The sequence below is a fragment of the Danio rerio genome, chromosome 6 (assembly GCF_052040795.2).
Source record: "Danio rerio strain M-AB ecotype USA chromosome 6, GRCz13ab, whole genome shotgun sequence".
NCBI lineage: Eukaryota > Metazoa > Chordata > Actinopteri > Cypriniformes > Danionidae > Danio > Danio rerio.
This window is the reverse complement of record NC_141026.1, coordinates 54,629,902-54,649,955: the sequence shown is the minus strand read 5'-3', so window position 1 is coordinate 54,649,955 and position 20,054 is coordinate 54,629,902. Positions and strand designations below refer to the sequence as shown.

General features: G+C 31.9%; 1 protein-coding gene and 1 long non-coding RNA gene across 4 annotated transcripts in view; one reads left to right on the top strand and one right to left on the bottom strand.

Moving 5' to 3' along the window:
• gdf5 (growth differentiation factor 5) overlaps positions 1 to 20,054 on the top strand; it is a 33,655-nt gene that overhangs the window by 1,986 nt on the left and 11,615 nt on the right. The gene's annotated exons all lie outside the window — the stretch shown is intronic.
• Positions 235 to 6,849, bottom strand: LOC147843678 (uncharacterized). Of its 2 annotated transcripts, none has more exons than XR_015492925.1 (10): positions 6,766 to 6,849; positions 6,272 to 6,354; positions 5,554 to 5,603; positions 4,614 to 4,912; positions 4,266 to 4,396; positions 4,108 to 4,154; positions 3,888 to 3,978; positions 3,670 to 3,791; positions 1,756 to 1,843; positions 235 to 432 (listed from the first exon to the last, which is right to left on the bottom strand). It is a non-coding gene; the product is annotated as an uncharacterized LOC147843678 (long non-coding RNA). The 2 variants fall into 2 exon arrangements; XR_015492926.1 differs by having other exon boundaries at positions 258 to 432; positions 3,670 to 3,808.

Below are 20,054 nucleotides of genomic sequence, written 5' to 3'. Positions count from 1 at the left end.
TAATATTGACCTTAAAATGTTTTTTAAAAAATTCAAAACTGCTTTTATTCTAGCCGAAATAAAAGAAATAAGACTTTCTCCAGAAGAAAAAATAAAATTTTCTTGCTCTGACCTATATATATATATATATATATATATATATATATATATATATATATATATATATATATATATATATAACTGGTTGTAAATTGTGTACAATGTTCCAAGAAAACAGACAAAATTAAAAGAAATAACCTGTCGTTTAGTTTTGTTTTATCTTGCGGAATGTTGCTTACACATAAAAGGGGATATATAGGTGGAATAAAAAGTGTCAGTGTGTCGCCATCCTCTAAATTGTTCTTGTATGTTGTCTTCATCTTTAGTCTTCACAAGTGAGGCTGGCCCAAACCGCGACTGCAGTAGCCAAATCTAATCCTTGTAGTGGGAACCCTTAAATAAAGCAAGAAACCAAAAGGAGAAAGATTAGCATTGCAGCAGTTCATATTACCACAAATATATATTATTTGTTTCATAACATATAACTGGAGTATGTGTTATGCAAGTGCCTAGCTTAAATGTGTAATTTAATTTAAACTTAAAGAGTGTGTCTGAGCACAAATTTACAGAAAAGCCATTTGAAAGTTAAATTCCTTGTGAAATCATAATGAATTTTTTTTTTGGTTTTTAGTATCATTGTGTTAGTATAAATGTGTATCTAAATATATGTCAAATCTTCAGATACCACATTACATGCAAATTAAACTAAGTTTCGTCAACTAAAATGTCACACTGTACACTACATTTAATATATCATAGCTAGGGCCAGGAGGAATCTGCGGATGTTTTTTGCTATTTCTGCTGAAAATTTTGGTGGAAGTCTGTGGATTTCTGCGGAATTATTTTGGGAGTATCATAACTAAAACCTTACTATATGAAATAAAAGTTTTCTTTAATGTTTAAAATGCAAATCCAATTAGATTCACTTTATTTGGTAAATAAAGCAAGTTTTTCATATAACATATCTAGTAAGACAGAAAATATTACTGTACAAACCTCATTGTACATAAATCAGACGAACATTTTCACATTAGTCAATAATATTACTGAAATTAATTAAAAAACTGAATAAATATAGATTTACACACATTTACTCAAGTAAATAAACAGAATTAATGATAGGCTAAACATCTGCGGAGTTCTGCGAAAAATCCGGGTGGGTCTAATCATAGCTTTATTTCTGCTACAAAAACAATTATATGTAGGCTATAGAGGAGGATATATGAAGAAATTATATATTCAACTCTCTAATTAAATGCACCTGATGCAGCTAATCAAGTCTTTTAGGCTCATTTGAAAACTTAAATGACGTGTTGGACCACAGTTGGATAACGCTCAGTGAGAATACTTTTTGCACAAATTCTTTTTGTTCTAAAGAAACATGTCTGATTGTTAGCAATCATCAAAGAGCAAACTTTTTTTTTTCAAATAAATACTATGCTCTTAAAAATAAACTTTTCATACATCAAGAATACTAAAAATGTTTATTTAAAATGTTTTATATTAAAAAAAAACAGCTTGAGGAGAGAATCAGTACATTGGAATACTATTTTTTCAGAAGGATCATGTGACACTATTAATTATATACATTGTATTAAATTCACAGTATTACTGCTTGACTGTATTAATTAAATAAAGCTGACACTATCAGAAGAGAATTTACCATACCAACCTAAAAGCTATGAAACAGTCGTGTATGTTTAGGATGTTACTTACTAGTCCTATTGTACTTTGGAGAGGTTGTCTGACAGGAGGATCCCTTCAACTCAGCAGAATTCTCAGCAGAGCATCAGCGTACACCAATCTAAGAATAAAATAAACAATTTGTTAAAAACCAAAAATATATATATTTTATATTTCCAGGTTTATAGGAAAGAAGAAAGCTAAAGCAGATTTAAAATGTAGAAAAAAAAATAAAACCTAATGACAATTTAATGGCACAACATACCCCAAACTAAGCACGCTCAAGTGGTTAATTTACATAAATGACAATTGCTGCTCATTATACCAATATTAACTGTTAAGGATTCATTCATTCATTTTCTTTTGGGCTTAGTCCCTTTATTAATCTGGGGTCGCCACAGCAGAATGAAAGGCCAACTTATCCAGCATATGTTTTACGCAGCGGATGCCCTTCCAGCTGCAACCAATACACACTCATTCACACACTTATACACTATGGTCAATTTTAGCATACCCAATTCACCTATGTCTTTGGACTTGGGAAAACCGGAGCACCCGGAGGAAACCCACGCCAACACGGGGAGAGCATGCAAACTTCACACAGAAACGCCAACTGCCCCAGCCGAAGCTCGAAGCAGCGACCTTCTTGCTGTAAGGCAAACGTGCTACCCTCTGCACCACCGTGCTGCCCTGTTAAGGAATCAGATTAATATAAATGGATGGACATGTTTCTTTAGTGTCTGACACATTAAATATTGCATTTTTAAATATTGTTTCATTTTAAGATTTATTTCAGAATAACTATAGAACCTGGATATATCGTCACATTTTCATGCACAGCAGCATTTCCAAGAACATAGAAAAACAGAAAATAAAAAAAATAAAATAAAAAAACTCTGACTAAATGCTTCAAGTAACTGGCTAGGAATGGGCAGGTATAAGATTCTGAGGGTATAATCTTGGATAAAAATATCACAGTTTCACAGTATTGTGATTACTGCCCTGAAATGTGTTTTTTTTTATCTCTGTGTAAAAAACAGCTACTTTTTCCCCATTGAACACAATATGTTTTATTTTAAGAAACATTTAAAATATTTTTTAACAGTAAACATGCCAGGCTAAATAATAATTTAATAAAATAGTACTATCTTCATTAGACTCAAAAACACTGATTTCTTGTGAAGGCATAATAAGCTATTTGTTTTTCAGATGTTTGCTGAATCGTGAGCTGACCAGTAGCTTTTGATGTGGAGGGTCTTTTGCTGCTGTAGATAATGTTGGACTATTTTTTTAAGTCTTTGATAACGCGCTAAAAACCATATACAATGCATCCGGAAAGTATTGATAGCGCTTCACTTTTTCCACATTTTTAATGTTTCAGTCTTGTTTCAAAATGGATTAATTTCATTAATTTAGTCAAAATTCTACACACAATCCCCATAATGTGTGTTGACCCGATTTTAGTTAATCATTTACAAGTCAATATTGCCTATATGGATTGTGATTTAAAAAAAAAAATTAACATGTAAAATTGCAGTGTTAAATGCAATGCCATCAAACATTTTAGACGCACCAGTGCAAAAAGCTAGTCTAGAGCACTCAGAAAGCTGGTGTAGTTCTAGTTAAATTCAGTTCAGCTATAGCTGTATATGCAGCCGGTCTCAAGTATAGGATTTAGTATTTAACTAATCTTAACAACTAAACATTTACGAGTCTGTATTAGCCAGCTCATGTACTACAATGTAACAGATACTGTATATTGCCACCTTGATACTTAAGCTTTCTTTAAAATATTTTGTGTTTAACCGATTAATTAATTCTTTCATTTAATTTTTTCAGTGCAATAGTATAGCTTACACTAGTGTATTTGTATGGACCCCCTAAAATAGCGGAGGCCACTTTCTGGCCACCCAAGTATAAACTTCTAGCCTAGCCACTGTGAACTACCTGTCTGTCCTGCTCCAGAACTCTTTGTCGGCTGCTTGTATGTCTGGATACAGCTGCACAAGTCTTTTAACACTGACAAATACACATCCTCACCACCAGGGAAACAGAATGATCAGGAGGACCTGAAAAATAAAACCAACTGAAATCAGTTGAAATGTATTTTGTCTTGTGATGATGACACAAAAATATATCTTTTTTCACAAAGGATGTGCTGTTACCTATGAAACGGTCTATAATGAATGATCTTTTGATCCTGTTTCCTTGATGTCATTCACTCAGAGATGGTTTGGACATTTGATTGTATCTAAACTGTAATGAATTTAAGTTACAAAAACATTGAGAGCAGGACCATTGATCTTGTAACTTATACAAATTGTTAAGTATTGAACAAGTCTGCAACCAAACTAGTCAAGTTAATAATACTAATCTCAACTCAACTATGATTAGTTGTCTTGTTTCTGCTGCCCAGACGGTCTCTCCACCTGCTGATAATAAAAGGAAAAAGTATGGTATTTTTACAACAATGAAACTGCAAACAACTTAACTATAAGGGTTAGGGTTAGGTAATTTACTGAATACTTTGTCACTGGTATTACCTAAAAACCAAACGTTCCAAGTTTGGCTCATAGCTGTCCACACATCTGCCCAGTAGCTTGAGGTAATACTGAAGACACTGATCAGCTGGTCCAACTGAGTTTGGAGTTGAACTGCAATCAGGCATCCAATACTGCAAAGAAAGAGAAACTCACTTTGGGTTAACAAATAATGTAATCCCATCCACACATTTCAAGTAATTGTGCAGTTAATTCTCTTATTGAATTTTCTGACAGCTTATGATTATATTTTGTCTTCCCAAAATAGCATGTACTGAAACACAAAATTATATAAATATAATTTAATAAGAGCGTGACGTGGTGGCACAATAGGTAGTGCTGTTGCCTTACAGCAAGGATGCTAACTCGAGCCTCGGCTGGATCAGCTGGCATTTCTGTGTGGAGTTTGCAAATTCTCCCTGCGTTTGCGTGGGTTTTCTCTGGGTGCTCCGGTTTTGCCTACAAGTCCAAAGACATGGGGTACAGGTGAATTGGGTAGGCTAAATTGTCTGTAGTGTATAAGTGAGAATAAACGTATATGGTTGTTTCCCAGTGATGGCTTGCAGCTGGAAGGGCATCCACTGCGTAAAACATATGCTGGATAAGTTGACAGTTCATTCCGCTGTGGTTACCCCAGATTAATAAAGGGACTAAGCAGAAAAGAAAATGAATGAATGAATGAATTTAATAAGATATAAACTGATTTGTTAATATGTCTGTCAGGAGCTGATCTACCTTTTAATTATTTTTTTGCTTAATTTTTTTAACAGGTAAATCAATACATATTATATATATATATATTTGTACAAAAAAATGGTTCCAGTAGTAACGCTCCTTAAAGTTAAACTACATATTCACATTCCTCATCTGTCTACTGTTACATTATACTAATCGCTGTTACATACAGTGGCCGAGAGTGCAAAGAGAGTAATAAAACACAGACAAAGAAGAGAGCTTTGTCACTTTTTCTATGCTATTTGTGAGATTGTGTATGTTGTCAAACTGATGAAAATGTTTTCTCAATTTACTTTAACATTTTTGTGTTTGTTTATGTTTTTATAACTTGCAGCCGTTGTTAAATTTAAAAGTATTTTAAACGTGGATGGACATCTAAATGCATAAAGGGCACATATCTCAATAAATTATGAAATATTTCCAGATAAATCAATTTTGAATTAAAATGTATATTAATCTCCAGACTTGCATCTCCCTGATCTTTTTAAAATAACGGCCCCTCGTTTGCTCATCACTGTTTGACAAGTGTCTGGCAGTCAGTCAAAAATATACTTACATATAAAGATGTTCATCGGCTACACGGCACTAAGGTTAAACTTTGACCTCCTTTTCAGTTGATGTGGAAAACAAAAGCAAAAGAAAGAAAAAACAAAACGACTGAATACAAGTTGCATATCATGCCTGTACAAATCAAAATTTATTCATTTAGGGCTTAAATTGACTTGTTTGAGGATGAGTTAAGGTGTAAGGGATGGGTGAACGGTGTAAATATACATGTAATTCATAGCTATGATGTAAAGCTGAATTTTCAGCATCATTACTCAAGTCTTCAGTGTCACTTGATCTTTCAGAAATCTTTTTTTAAGATGTTGATTTAGTGCTTGAGGTTGAACTAATATAATGGTGATTATCAAATGGTGCTGATTTGCTGCTCAAGAAACATTTCTGATTGCTATCAATGCTAAAAACAGATGTGATGACAAATAATTTAGTGTAAACTTTTTTCTAAGATTTAATAAATCAATTAATCATAAAAAATTAAACAAAATGAAAATCACAAATATTACTTCATTAGCAGCAAATCTGCATATTTATTAAGTTCTGAAGAATCATGTGATGTGAAATTTAATACCACTCACATGTTTCAAAGTCAAAACTTTCTTAAAATAACTGCAATAAAGACAAGTAACAGATGCATAATATATAGACATGTAACATGTGCATAATGATGTGCAATGGAAATTCATATGAATTAATCCTCTGCTTAAAGTTACCTGTCTTTTCTGTGATCAGCTCCCTTTAGAAATTTAGGAATCTTGTGTTATATTTTCTGTAGCAGGGGGTTATTCTCTCACTCCTGAAACCACAGAACACTTTTTTACTTAACATTTGTTTAAGATACCATGACATATCAAAACACGATTGAACTTTTGATTCACGTTCCTTTACAGTAACGTAACAATGCGTATTTTAGACTACATATGAAGTGCATTCAATAAAACATTGACGAAACCTTTCATCTACACATAAAGAATAAACAAAAGCCAAAACTTTAACAAACAAGTTTAACAAGAGCTAACATTAAGTAAGTTAACGTAATATTACCCCGACGCTAACGTTACCGGTGCTAATATGCTAACGGACTTTTACGAAGACTTACCACTCTTATATAACATAATATTCAACTGAATATTCATCAATTGCCAATAATAAAAGTGTGAGGAACAGTTTTATGTATTATTTGCTTTGTTTTAGGGACTAAACTTACCTGAAAACAGTCAAAACGGCAGCTTGAGAGAAGTAGTGTTGTGTCTTTCAGGTGGTGTCGTGTCGTGTTGTAGCTTCGTTTCCCATAGCAACATCCTCTCCGCTCCAGTGTTGGAATAAGACGCGCGCGCGCACATCAAACTCATGTATTACATTTATAAACATGATCACTCCATAGACAATTTAAATAATAACCTTGTATTTTATATCTTGAATTTAAAATGTATTTAGCAGTTTTATATACGCTATTATCTTTAAGACGAGCTTTATAGCCTACTAAACTGTTACAAAACAAACACTTTATTTGTGCATCAGATTCACTGTCAAAAATAAATAACCAATAAATATAAATGCAAGTATATATATAAAACAAAGATGTCACTCTGTAAAAAGGTGTTTATTTTAATTAAACAGCCGAAATGCAGAACATACTTGATTTTTACACTGGGAATAATGTATTAGAAAAAGCCACAATAAAAAAAGCAAACAGCAGTTAACACCAGAAAAAAACACGTTTTCATTATTAAAGCATAACAATAAAACTTTTATATTTTAATGAATTGAAATCATGTATTGTAGGCATTTTGGTCAGTTTTACTGCATTAATGTAGGCTATTTAAAGCTGGACCGACCGACGCCGTAGACATGATGCATGTCGCGTTTGTCTAATTTATTATGCACGCAAAAACTTAATTGTAAACCAAATATGTTGCCGGATTCTTTCATGGGCATGAGAGATAAAGTGCTTATGAAGTGCTTCGTCGGCCTGTGGTCGTTAACCGATGCAGAGCCGACGTTTGTTGAGCTGGAACAATAGAACACACGACCGAACGATCATGCGTATGTTTGGCCGACCATATACCGATGTTAGAATTAAAGGGGCCGACGTGTTGACATTCGGCCGACGTCGGCCCAACGTATGTGTGCTGTCTGGGTATATATATATATATATATATATATATATATATATATATATATATATATATATATATACACACCAAATATATTTTAAAAACTTGAAACCAGTAACCAATGACTTTCATAGTATTTGTTTTTACTAGTATGGAAGTCAATTAAAAGTCTCTAACATTCATCAAACTTTTTTCTAATATTCTTCAAAAAATCTTTGTGTTTGTGTTCAGCAGTAAAAATAATCTCATAACCATAACATATTTGAGCAATACCAGTGTTATGGATGTGACATTTGCAGTAAAAACTCAAAACACAAATTCACATAGAAAGTTTAAGTTAACATTATATTAAAACATCTGTTGATATTTTCCAAAGCTACTAACCACAGAGTTATAAGATTAGAAAAATATAAATCTTTAAACATATTAATATTTTAAATAAAAAACATAAACATGTGTTATTGATGTGACTAAAAAAGTCTGCGAGTTTGCAATATATAACATACTTTGTAGAAATTCTGTGAATTAAACTCCCCAAAAAATGCTAATTAACAGGATAAGAGTTGGCTCACTGTAGAACAAACATGACAGATTTTATTTTATTTCATATTTTTGCATTTATGAGGAAGAATCTTCATTATGGATGTGGCATCTCTGCGTTATGGATGTGACCGATGTGAAGAGGCAGTGCATAGAAAAAGTCTCTCCAAATAGAGCCTTTCAAATCGCCTCAGGAAATTATATTCATATTACAATATGCACGTTAACGCAAACTTAGAATAAAAAAAATAGTAAATTTAAATTGATAGGCAACAATAACTCCAATAACCACTCATTACAACTGGGGTGTGCAGAAGAGAGGTGTGGTTGTCACTGGGGCACTTCAGATCATTTTGGAAGGGCACTTTCTATCCAAAACTAAAAAGGGCATGTGCACTGTACAGGTTGAGCCCTATGTGTGCATGTGCCTGTTAAATGGTCAAACTTATAGCTTTCAAAAGCCTGTTTGGCCTAAATAACACTCAAAGGTCATCAGGTGTTTCAGCATGTTGGTTTGGTGTTGTGTTTTATTGAACCGTTAGTGACGGATGAACTCTGAATAGTGGGACAGTCCTTAATATGTAATCTTATTGACTCAGTGTTAAACTGGGAATTTCCACCCCTAGAGAAATGACTGTAAGTGCGTGTGTGTGTGTGTGTGTGTATCTGTGTGTGTGTGTTTTAGGCATGCTGATGCCTGTCTGCTTTCCTATCAAAACAAATGAGCATACCAGACCAGGATAATTAGTTTTCTTATTAGATTGAAGGATAAAAATAGAAAGTGTTTTGATTAAAGAGAGGGTTAATAAGGGTTATGCAGGAGACCTTGATCATTAACTGTTTTGTTTATCAAAAAGAAAAATATTGACAGGATTTTTAAAATCAGGTCCAGGCTTAACTTGTCACCAACAAACCTAATCTGCCAAACAGCAGCTCTGAAAAATTATAATATACAGTAATATATGCATATTTGTAAGTTTAAATTATATTTTGTGCAAATAGATTAATATAAATTGCATTATTTATATATAGTTGAAGATTATTTTTAAATAATCCAGTGCTTAGCAAAAAGCGCAGGGGTTAGCACTGTTGCCTCACAGCAGGAAGGCCACTGGTTTGAGTCACGGCTAGGCCAGTTGGTATTTCTGTGTGAAGTTTGCATGTTCTCCCCATGTTGGTGTGAGTTTCCTCCGGATGCTCCAGTTTCCTCCACAGTCCAAGGACATGCACTATAGGTGAAATTGGATGAACTATTGTGGTTGTAATGTATGAGTGTACGGGTGTTTCCCAGTACTGGGTTGTGGCTGGAAGGGCATCTGCTATATAAAACACATGCTGAAATAGTTGTGGTTCATTCCGCTGTAGCAATCTCTGATGAAAAAAAAGGGGACTAAACCGAAGGAAAATGAATGAATATCTTTTGTCTTTGCCATCATGGCAGTACATAATATCACTGTAAAACCCACTAAGTTAAGAACTCAAACCATTTGAGGAAGCCGATTGCAACAAATCATTTGAGTTAAAAAACTAATTCTAATGAGCACTGTGAACATTTAAGTAAATGAAGCAATTTAAGCGGTAAAACTCGATAAATGAAGAGAACTCAAACCTACTGTTTCTCAATACAAAGTACGCAAAGTTCGGACTTGCAACTTTGGACTTGGGTTTTGCTGTACATTAACTAAAAAATAATTTAATTATATAAAGCACGGCCTTATAATTAATACAATATTAATTTAATTTACTTTTATTTGTATAGCGCTTTTACAATGTAGATTGTGTCAAAGCAGCTTCACATAAAAGATCATAGTAAATTGAAACAGTGTAGTTCAGTATTAAGTGTTTAAGTTCAGTTCAGCTCAGTTCAGTGTGGTTTATTAGTCACTATTGAGCGCCTGAACACTGAACAGCAAATCCATTGATGCATAGCTTTACCGATCCCAAACCATGCAAGCTAGTGTCGACTGCGGAGAGGGAAAAAAACTTCACCAATTGGTGAGTAAAGAAAAGATTTAATAATATAAATCTATGTTTTTGATTTAAGGAGATGTAAACACAAATCACTATAAATGTAAAGTGAAATGGGTTATTATACACATAAGTTAAGGCAACTTAAACCATTTGAGGAAACCGATTGCTACAAACCATTTCAGTTAAAAACTGATCTGTGAACTTACTCCATTAAAGTTATAGAAGTAATGAGGTATTTTATTAACTCATTACCTTAAACACTGAGTTCAAAACTCTTTTCAAATGAGTAGAATTAACTTAAAGTAAATTGAGTTAACTACACTCATTTCATTTTAATTAAAGTTTACCGTTGAGTTTTACAGTTGTTGTTTTGTAAGATACTGGTATATTCAGCTTAAAAGATGATATTTAGAAACATTCACAAACTATCCCTTTATGTTAACAGAAGAAAGAAACTCCCAAAGGTTAGAAAAAAAGTAAAGGGAGTAAAAGATGAAAGTTTATTTTTAGGTAAACTATCCCTTTAAAGTGCAATTTAAAAGGTTTTAGTTAATAAGGAGTGTCTTTGGAAAAATAGTTTTTGTATGTGGTGATTTTCTATATTATAATGTATAAATCAGACACCATTTATCATTTTAAAATGGTACTAATATTTGAAAAAAAAGTATATTTTATATATATAAATAAATGGAAACACCCATACACTATGACAGAAAAATTATTCAGCACAATAATGTTTGACATTAAACATTTAAAGTGTTGCTTGAGCATCAGATCAGCATATTATTAGACCTTTTCTGAAGGATTGTGCGACTCTGAATAATGCTGAAAATGTATTTTATTTATTTATTTATTTATTTATTTATTTATTTATTTATTTATTATGTGATTATATATGGATATTCTCCCCAAAAAAAACTTTCAGGACAACTCAAATGACATCATGGCTATCATGAAAAGTGAAGTAAACTCAGCAGATGTGAACAGAGAAGTGAAACAAGTCAATTGAAACTTGCTTGTTCAGCACCAGAATTACCACTCATGTCTTTAATAACTCGTGATTAAATGACCTTTATGGGAAGTTACCATGTGATTTTATCTTATCTAGTGATGTTGTAGTATGAATAATATCTTAAAGCCATATGAAAATGAGATGCAAAGATTAAATTTCATTTTTAGGGGGGACTATCCCTTTAAAGGGCAATTTAAAGAGTTAATTTGGTTAACCAGGCAAGTTAATAAGGAATGTCTTTGGAAAAATAGTTTTTGTATGTGGTAATTTTATATATTATAACGTATAAATTAGACCCTATTTATATGTTTAAAATGGTATTAATATTAATATTTGAAAAAAAGTATATTATAAATACACTTTTCATCAATTTATTTTTTATATTGGCTTAGTCCCTTATTTATCAGGGGTTGCCACAGTGGAACGAACCACCAACTATTCCAGCATATGTTTTACGAAGTGGATGGCATTCCTGCTGCAACCCAATACTGGGAAACACCCATACACTATGCACTCATACACTATGGCCAGTTTAGATCATTCATTTCACCTATAGCGCATGTGCTTGGACTGTGGGAGAAACCGGAGCACCCAGAGGAAACCCACGCCAACACAAGGAGAACATGCAAACTCCACCACAGAAACGCCAACTGACCCAGCCGGGACCCAATCAGTGACCTTGTAGTGAGGCGACAGTGCTAACCACTGAGTCATCGTGCTGCAAATAAAATAAATTAATATTTATTATTAACAATACTATATAATGTTTATTAATAATAATCTTTAATATTATTTATCATTTAGATATTTATTTGTTTGTTTCGGTGTATACTATAAACATATTAAGAGGTCAAATAAATGTTGTTCTTTTATTTATTCAGGAATCCTCCTCATGCAGGTTTCCACAGAAATATTATTCGGCACAATAATTCATTCATTCATATTTTTTTCGGCTTAGTCCCTTTTATTAATCTGGAGGAGCCACAGCAAAATTAACTGCCAGCTTATCCAGCATATGTTTTATGCAGCGGATGCCCTTCCACATGCAAATCATCTCTGGGAAACACCCATACACTCATTCACACACATACACTACAGAAAATTTAGCTTACCCAATTCACCTGTACCGCATGTCTTTGGACTTGAGGGGGAAACCAGAGCAGCCGGAGGAAACCCACGCGAACGTGGGGAGAACATGCAAACTATCCACTGCACCAACGCGTCGCCCCAGCACAATAATTTTTGACATTAAGCATTTAAAATGTTGCTTGAGCACCAGATCAGCATATTATTAGACCTTTTCTGAAGGATTGTGTTACGCTGAAATGTATTATATTTATTTATTTTTTAATTTTTATTTATTTATTTATTTATTTATTTATTTATTTATTTATTCATTCATTATATGATTACATATGGATATTGTCTAAAAAAAACTTTCAGGACAACTCAAATGACATCTTGGCTATCATGAAAAGTAAAGTAAACTCAGCAGAAGTGAATAGAGAAGTGAAAACAGCTCATTTTTACCATAGAAAAAGTCAATTGAAACTTGCTTGTTCAGCACCAGAATTACCGCTCATATCTTTAATAACTCATGATTAAATGACCTTTATGGGAAGTTCCCATGTGATTGATTTTATCCAGAGTATAAATAATATCTTAAAGCCATTTGAAAATGAGATGCAAATCTGAATGTTTCCATGACAGTTTTTTCACCTGTCCTTTATCTACTGGGGAAAAAACCTCACCTGCGGTCACCGCCTCAATACACAAGGAAGTTTTATTCTTCATGTAACACAAGGAACAGTTTCATCATTAACACTCACGTTTCCTGCCGCACGTTTGAATGCGTATCAGAAAAACAAGTCCATGGAACGTTCTGGAAAATGTTCAAGCTGTCACGCATTACGAAATCCTACAGGAAGATGAATGTTGCCTTTGATTTTCAACTCAAGCTTGGGTTTGTTTACACAAAGGGGAGGAGCGAAAGAAAACGGCCGTTTATTAAACATCAACTCTTTATGGAGATCACTTGCAGCATAAGTGCTTTTCTCATTTTGCATTAGTCCAGCTTGCTTATGGTGGCCTGTCGGTCCTACAATGCAGCTGAAGCAAAAACTAAAATAAAAACTGGAAAGTTTAAAGTATTTGTGGACAACCTTGCTGTTTTATCAGTACATTTCACAAGAGATTTTACTTTATGATATTGACACTCGACTTTTCTTACTCCAAACTTTCAGAGCTATAAAGTTGAAGTCAGAATTATTAGTCCCTCTGAATTTTTAGACCCCCTCTTTATTTTTTTTCCAATTTCTAAACATAATAGTTTTAATAACTCATTTCTAATAACTGATTTATTTTATTTTTGTCACGATGACAGTAAATAATATTTGACTAGATGTTTTTCTAGACACTTCTATACAGCTTAAAGTGACATTTAAAGGCTTAACTAGGTTAATTAGGTTAACTAGGCAGGTTAGGATAATTAGGCAAGTTATTGTATAACAGTGATTTGTTCTGTAGACTATCGGGGAAAAAAATAGTTTAAAGGGGCTAATAATTCTGACCTTAAAATGGTGTTTAAAAAAATAATAACTGCTTTTATTCTAGCCAAAATAAAACAAATACAAATTTTTCCAGAAGACAAAATATTATCAGACATACTGTGAAAATTTCCTTGCTCTGTTACACATCATTTGGAAAATATTTTAAAAAGAAGAAACATTTTTGAAGGGGGCTAATAATTCTGACTTTAACTATATGTTTAATAATGTTTTGAGAAATCTTCTCTCCATTTAAATAGCACTTGGGAAATATTTGTAAAAAAAAAGTACACATTATTTAGACTTCTTAGTTTCTTTTCAATATTTGTAAATAATATAATTTGTTTTAATTTTATACAAAATAGTAATACAATTTTTGTTAAGGTATTATTCTTCTTATTCTTCTTTTATTATTTTTTTTATATGCACACAATTTGTTTGATCATCCATTCATTTCTTTTATTACAGTTTTTTTTAATAGAACACACACACACACACACACACACACACACACACACACACACACACACACACACACACACACACACACACATATATATATATATATATATATATATATATATATATATATATATATATATATAATTTTTACACTGTAAATGATATGAATAATTTGCCATGACAGCATATAGTTCATTGTAACTGAACTAGTCAATCGTGTTCTAACTTAATTTTATAAGTTCTGCAAGCTGTTTTAAGTTTAACATATAAGTTTGATGTACTCGTGAGATTAATTAGATTCAGCTTAAAAACAGGATTTTGTTACAGTGTATTTATTAGTATGAGAAAATAACCCTATTGCTTTGGCTTGGTAAACCAAGAACTAAGAGAACCATCAGTCTTTATTAAGCACAGCAATGCCTTATTTCATTTTTAATCTTTAATACATTAACAAATTAGATAAAGTATTTTAATAATGGCATTTCCTAATAATCTAATTGCAAATCTGCCTATTTATTTATGTATTTAATATTTTCCAACCTGTACCAAGAGATGTGTACGATTATGATCTTTTTCGTGTGTGTGTGTGTGTGTGTGTGTGTGTGTGTGTGTGTGTGTGTGTGTGTGTGTGTGTGTGTGTGTGTGTGTGTGTGTGTGTGTGTGTGTGTGTGTGTGTGTGTGTGTGTGTGTGTGTGTGTGTGTGTGTGTGAGTGTGAGAGAGAGAGGAACCAGTCAAACAAGGAAAGTAAACATGAAATGCAAATGAAGAAGAGCACACAAAGGATGACCGTCATGTGTGTTTTACATGCAGTGCGTGCAGTCTAACTGGTTACATGGTGAAAGGTTAAAAATAGCTTGTGATAAAGAGGTAGATTTAAAAAAACGAGTTGTTGTTGTTTTTTTCTGGAAGGAAATTGGATGCCACTCGCTGAAAGAAATGTGATGAGGTTGCGTGGCCTCAGTGTTGTGTTAGACATCACATGCTAATTCACATGCACTTCTTTACCGGCAGTGAACCGCTGACACTGTGTGTAGTTTTTTCATCACACTAAAGTCATTATATTCTTAAAATACACTTTTCGTTTTTCTGTGGAAGTCTTCACTGAAAGTTTAATTTAACAACCCTTAATAGTTCCTGTATGGCTTTTAACAGCTGCTTCACACTGCCATCTGCTGATATGTTAAGGACATTACGAGTATATTGGTTTAGAATAAATACACCTTTATATGTTTTATTCCTTTACCTATTTCTTTACCTCGTTTTATTTAAAATAAATCAATCATTTGGTCGAAGGAAAAATAGAGTAAGATTATAATTAGCTTCTGTACCAAGTTTTAAAGTTAGGTAGCTTTACTTTAGACCACATGGGGAAACTGATTAGTAGTAGAGCCATCATCAGCACATACACACACACAAAACACAACGTCCGACCAGCTGACTTCTTCTTCTTGTTAGTATTTATTGTGGAATAAAACTTTGTGGAATAGGAACTTTGTCCTGATAAGAAGTTGTGTCTGCAAATGCGAATTTTGTCCCTGATTTGGAGCTTACTAGCAACTTTAAGAATAAAAGCAGTTATTAATTTTTTAAACATCATTTTAAGGACAAAATGATTAGCCCCTTTAAGCATTTTTTTAAGTCTACAGAACAAACAATTGTTTTACAATAACTTGCCTAAATACCCTAACCTGCCTAGTTAACCTAGTTAAGCCTTTAAATGTCACTTTCAGCTGTATAGAAGTGTCTTGAAAAATATCTAGTCAAATATTATTTACTGTCACCATGACAAATTTTTTAAAAATCAGTTATTAGAAATGAGTTATTAAAACTATTATGTTTAGAAATGTGTTAAATAAATCTGCTCTCCGTTAAACAGAAATTGGGGAAAAAATAGACGAGGGCTAATAATTTATTTAAAATATTTAAAATATTTTTTTATTGAGTGGTATATAATTGTTACACACACACACACACACACACACACACACACACACACACACACTCTCTCTCTCTTTACTCTCTGAAATAAACCCATTCTGTGTGATTTTATAAGCTTTTTGGAAAATGCGGACGTCAGCAATGTCCCTGTATTTCACCTCTTCTTTTGTAATACCTGTGTCATACCTATGTCATTATACATTTGTGTCCTGATATGTCACAAAAACACGTGTACACACACACACACACATATATTTATGTAAGTGTACAGTTATTTGGTATTTCAAACTAAATCAATCCAATCTTTATTATTAGTAATTTATTATTATTATTATTTTTTTTTATTATATTAACTTTACTCACAATTATAGTCATATAATAATAATAATAATAATAATAATAATAATAATAATAAATATTATTATTATTATTATTATTATTATTGACACAGTGGCACAGTAGGTAGTGCTGTCGCCTTACAGCAAGAAGGTCGCTGGTTCGAGCCTCGGCTCAGCTGGCGTTTCTGTGTGGAGTTTGCATGTTCTCCCTGCGTTCGTGTGGGTTTCCTTTGGTTGCTCTAGTTTCCCTCACAGTCCAAAGACATGTGGTACAGGTGAATTGGGTAGGCTAAATTGTCTGTTGTGTATGTGCACGCGTTTCCCAAAGATGGGTTGTGGCTTGGAAGGGCATCTTCTGCTTTAAAAAAAAAAAAAAAAACGTGCTGGATAAGTTGGCGGTTCATTCCGCTGTGGTGACCCCTGTTTAATAAAAGGGACTAAGCCAAGAAGAAAATTAATGAATATTATTATTGTTGTTATTAGTGTTATTATTATTAATGAACACATCCAGGTTTATTTATATTAGCATATATACAATGTAAGAAATTATTTGTAGATTATTCATTATTAGATTTATTATAATGTTATTATAAAAATGATAGTATGTAAAAAAAATATATCTTATTATTATTATTATTATTATTATTATTATTATTTGGGCGACACTGGCTCAGTGGTTAGCACTGTTAGCACTGTGAGTGCTCCGGTTTCCCCCACAGTCCAAACACGTGCTATATTGAATTGAATAAACAAAATTGGTCGTAGTGTATGTGTGCGTATAGGTGTTTCCCAGTACTGCGTTGCAGCTGGAATGGCATCCGCTTTGTAAAACATATGCTGGAATAGTTGGCGGTTCATTCAGCTGTGGCGACCCCTGAATAATAAAGGGACTAAGCCAAAGGAAAATGAATCGTTCCTAGTTTAAAATAATATTAAAGTTAGCTCTATTATTATTTTACTTGGGATATTGCTTGCTTTATGTATATTTCGTCTATTCAGTTAGGAAATTAAAGACGTATTGTTTTTATTTTTATTATTTGAAAATATTCTGAATAATTTTCTAATTTATTTCTTGCTTTTTCTTGTTTATTAATATTTTATTATAATTACAAATATCAATTTTCCTAGTTTACAACAATAGTAAAGTTTCACTTGTGATATTTTTTTGCTTTATTTTTCATCTATGCAAGTATTAAATAAAAACGCATATGTTAAAAACACAAACAATTATGATAAATGTGTTGTGCTCTGCTTTTATTTATTTTTTATTTTATTTTTATTTTTTGCAATACCCGGAGTTGTCCAAAAGGGGGTGATGTTGTTTATTTATTTCAGTCCATCAGTCTGAAAAACGATTGAGCAACTCGGTCGTAATTCTCTCTCTCTCTCTTTTTTTTTTTTTTTTTTTCTGCTTACACTAAACACCACTTACAGGACAAATACTATCATTGTTCAGAACAGGAAAACACAAATATTATATTGTATAGAGGATCCCGAACGGACTCCTGAAAAATTGTAAGTAAGAGAGATTTGATGTTACAGCAACTGAAACCTAGAAATGGTTTTGAGAAATGATGTGAAGTTTTGAGAGAGCAGCACAGGTGGAGCTGAGAACACGGATATTTTATCAAGAGGTCAGGTTGTGGCTTTTCCTCCTGAACAAGAGTCTTTTGACTGGGTTGTTGGCCTGAGAAATGTCTGTGGTTTGACAGCGTTCAACACCTCCACTGCACATTTCTCTGCGCACAGATACACAACAGCAGCAGCAGCAGAGCAGTCATTAAAGGCAAATTGAGGTGTTCTTTATTATGTTTATCACTAATGTTATTATTGGAGTATTCAGTTTGTTTCTAGTTTGTCATTATTGTATTATTTGTTTTGCATTGTATAACATCAATGATAATAATTAAAATATGTATTAATATTTCTATTTTTTATTATGTTATTGTTGTTGTTAATTTATATCTTGTTTTTAAATTATTAGAATTTTCAATTAATTTTAATGTTAGCATTAATAATATTTAATATGCATGAGTAAATTGTATTATCATTGTTACAATTATATTAATTTACTTGTGATAAATATTCAAATTAATTCTGTTGTTAATGTATAGTTAATTATATAATTTGTAGTTTACTTAAGTGTATTGAATTTATGTAAAATAAAATTATTATTGCATTGAATTATTATTAAAAAATCCATATTTCTGTTATCATATATTAAGAAATTATCAACAAAATATTAGCAGATTATTACATTTATTAATAAAAGTATTATTAATATTTTAATGTCACAAAATGTTTAGAAAATGAATTATTTTTATTCATTATTTTGGAAAAATTATTCTGTTTATTTTTAATGTATTACTTCATGTTTATTAATATATTTTATAACATTTATAAATATTTTTCTAGCTTAATGTAATTTAAGCTTTAAAGCTATTTTAATCATATATTTATAATTATATTATTATTATTATTATTATTAATAATAATAATAATAATATAATGATTAATAATTACTATATATTAATAATTATGAGAATTATCTAATGTCACAAAATGCTTATAAAATTTTTGTTGCTTCTTCCTAATATTTTTATTTTTTAATTAAATTTATTTTCTAATTTTCTAACTTTGTTTATTAATATATTTATAAATGATGGTTTGTTTTCTGTTGTATAATTATTATAAAAGTTAGCTATATTTTAAATAAAATATTTCTAGAATTATTATTATTATTATTATTATTATTATTATTATTATTATTATTATTACTACTACTACTACTAGTAATTCAGTCAGAACTATTAGCCCCCCTGTTTATTTTTTTCCCCAAATTTCTGTTCAACGGATAGAAGATTTTTTTTCAACATATTTCTAATCATAATAGTTTTAATAACTGATTTCTAATAACTGATTTTATCTTTGGCATGATGACAGTAAATAATATTTGACTAGATATTTTTCAAGACACTTCTATACAGCTTAAAGTGACATATAAAGGCTTAACTAGGTTAACTAGGCAGGTTAGGGTAATTAGTCAAGTAATTGTACAATGATGGTTTGGTCTGTAGACTTTTGAAAAAAATTAGTTTTAAGGGGCTAATACTTTGACCTTAAAATGGATTTTAAAAATGTAAAACTGCTTTTATTCTAGCCAAAATAAAATCAGACTTTTTCTTGAAGAAAAAATATTATCAGACATACTGTGAAAATTTACTTGCTCTGTTAAACAGCATTTGGGGATTATTTAAAAAAGAAGAAAATATATATTATATATTGTGGATTTCACAGAAAGCCAAGCTTTGTTTCATTGAAAAGAAAAAAAATCTTAGAAATTCATCCTTCAGTTTCGTTTTTACTCAACTTTTAAAGCGAACTTTAGTGTTGTTTTAGGAAAAGGCCACATTTAAGCATCTTTCTCTCAGACTGTATATTGGCACACATAAGGAACCCTCGCTGCTGGAGTGAGGAGAAGCACAGGCCGTGTTTCCTCTGCTCGTCCCTCTGAAAACATCCTGAATGTGCTGCGTTCATGAGGTTTCACCCCTGGATGAGCTTGTTTATG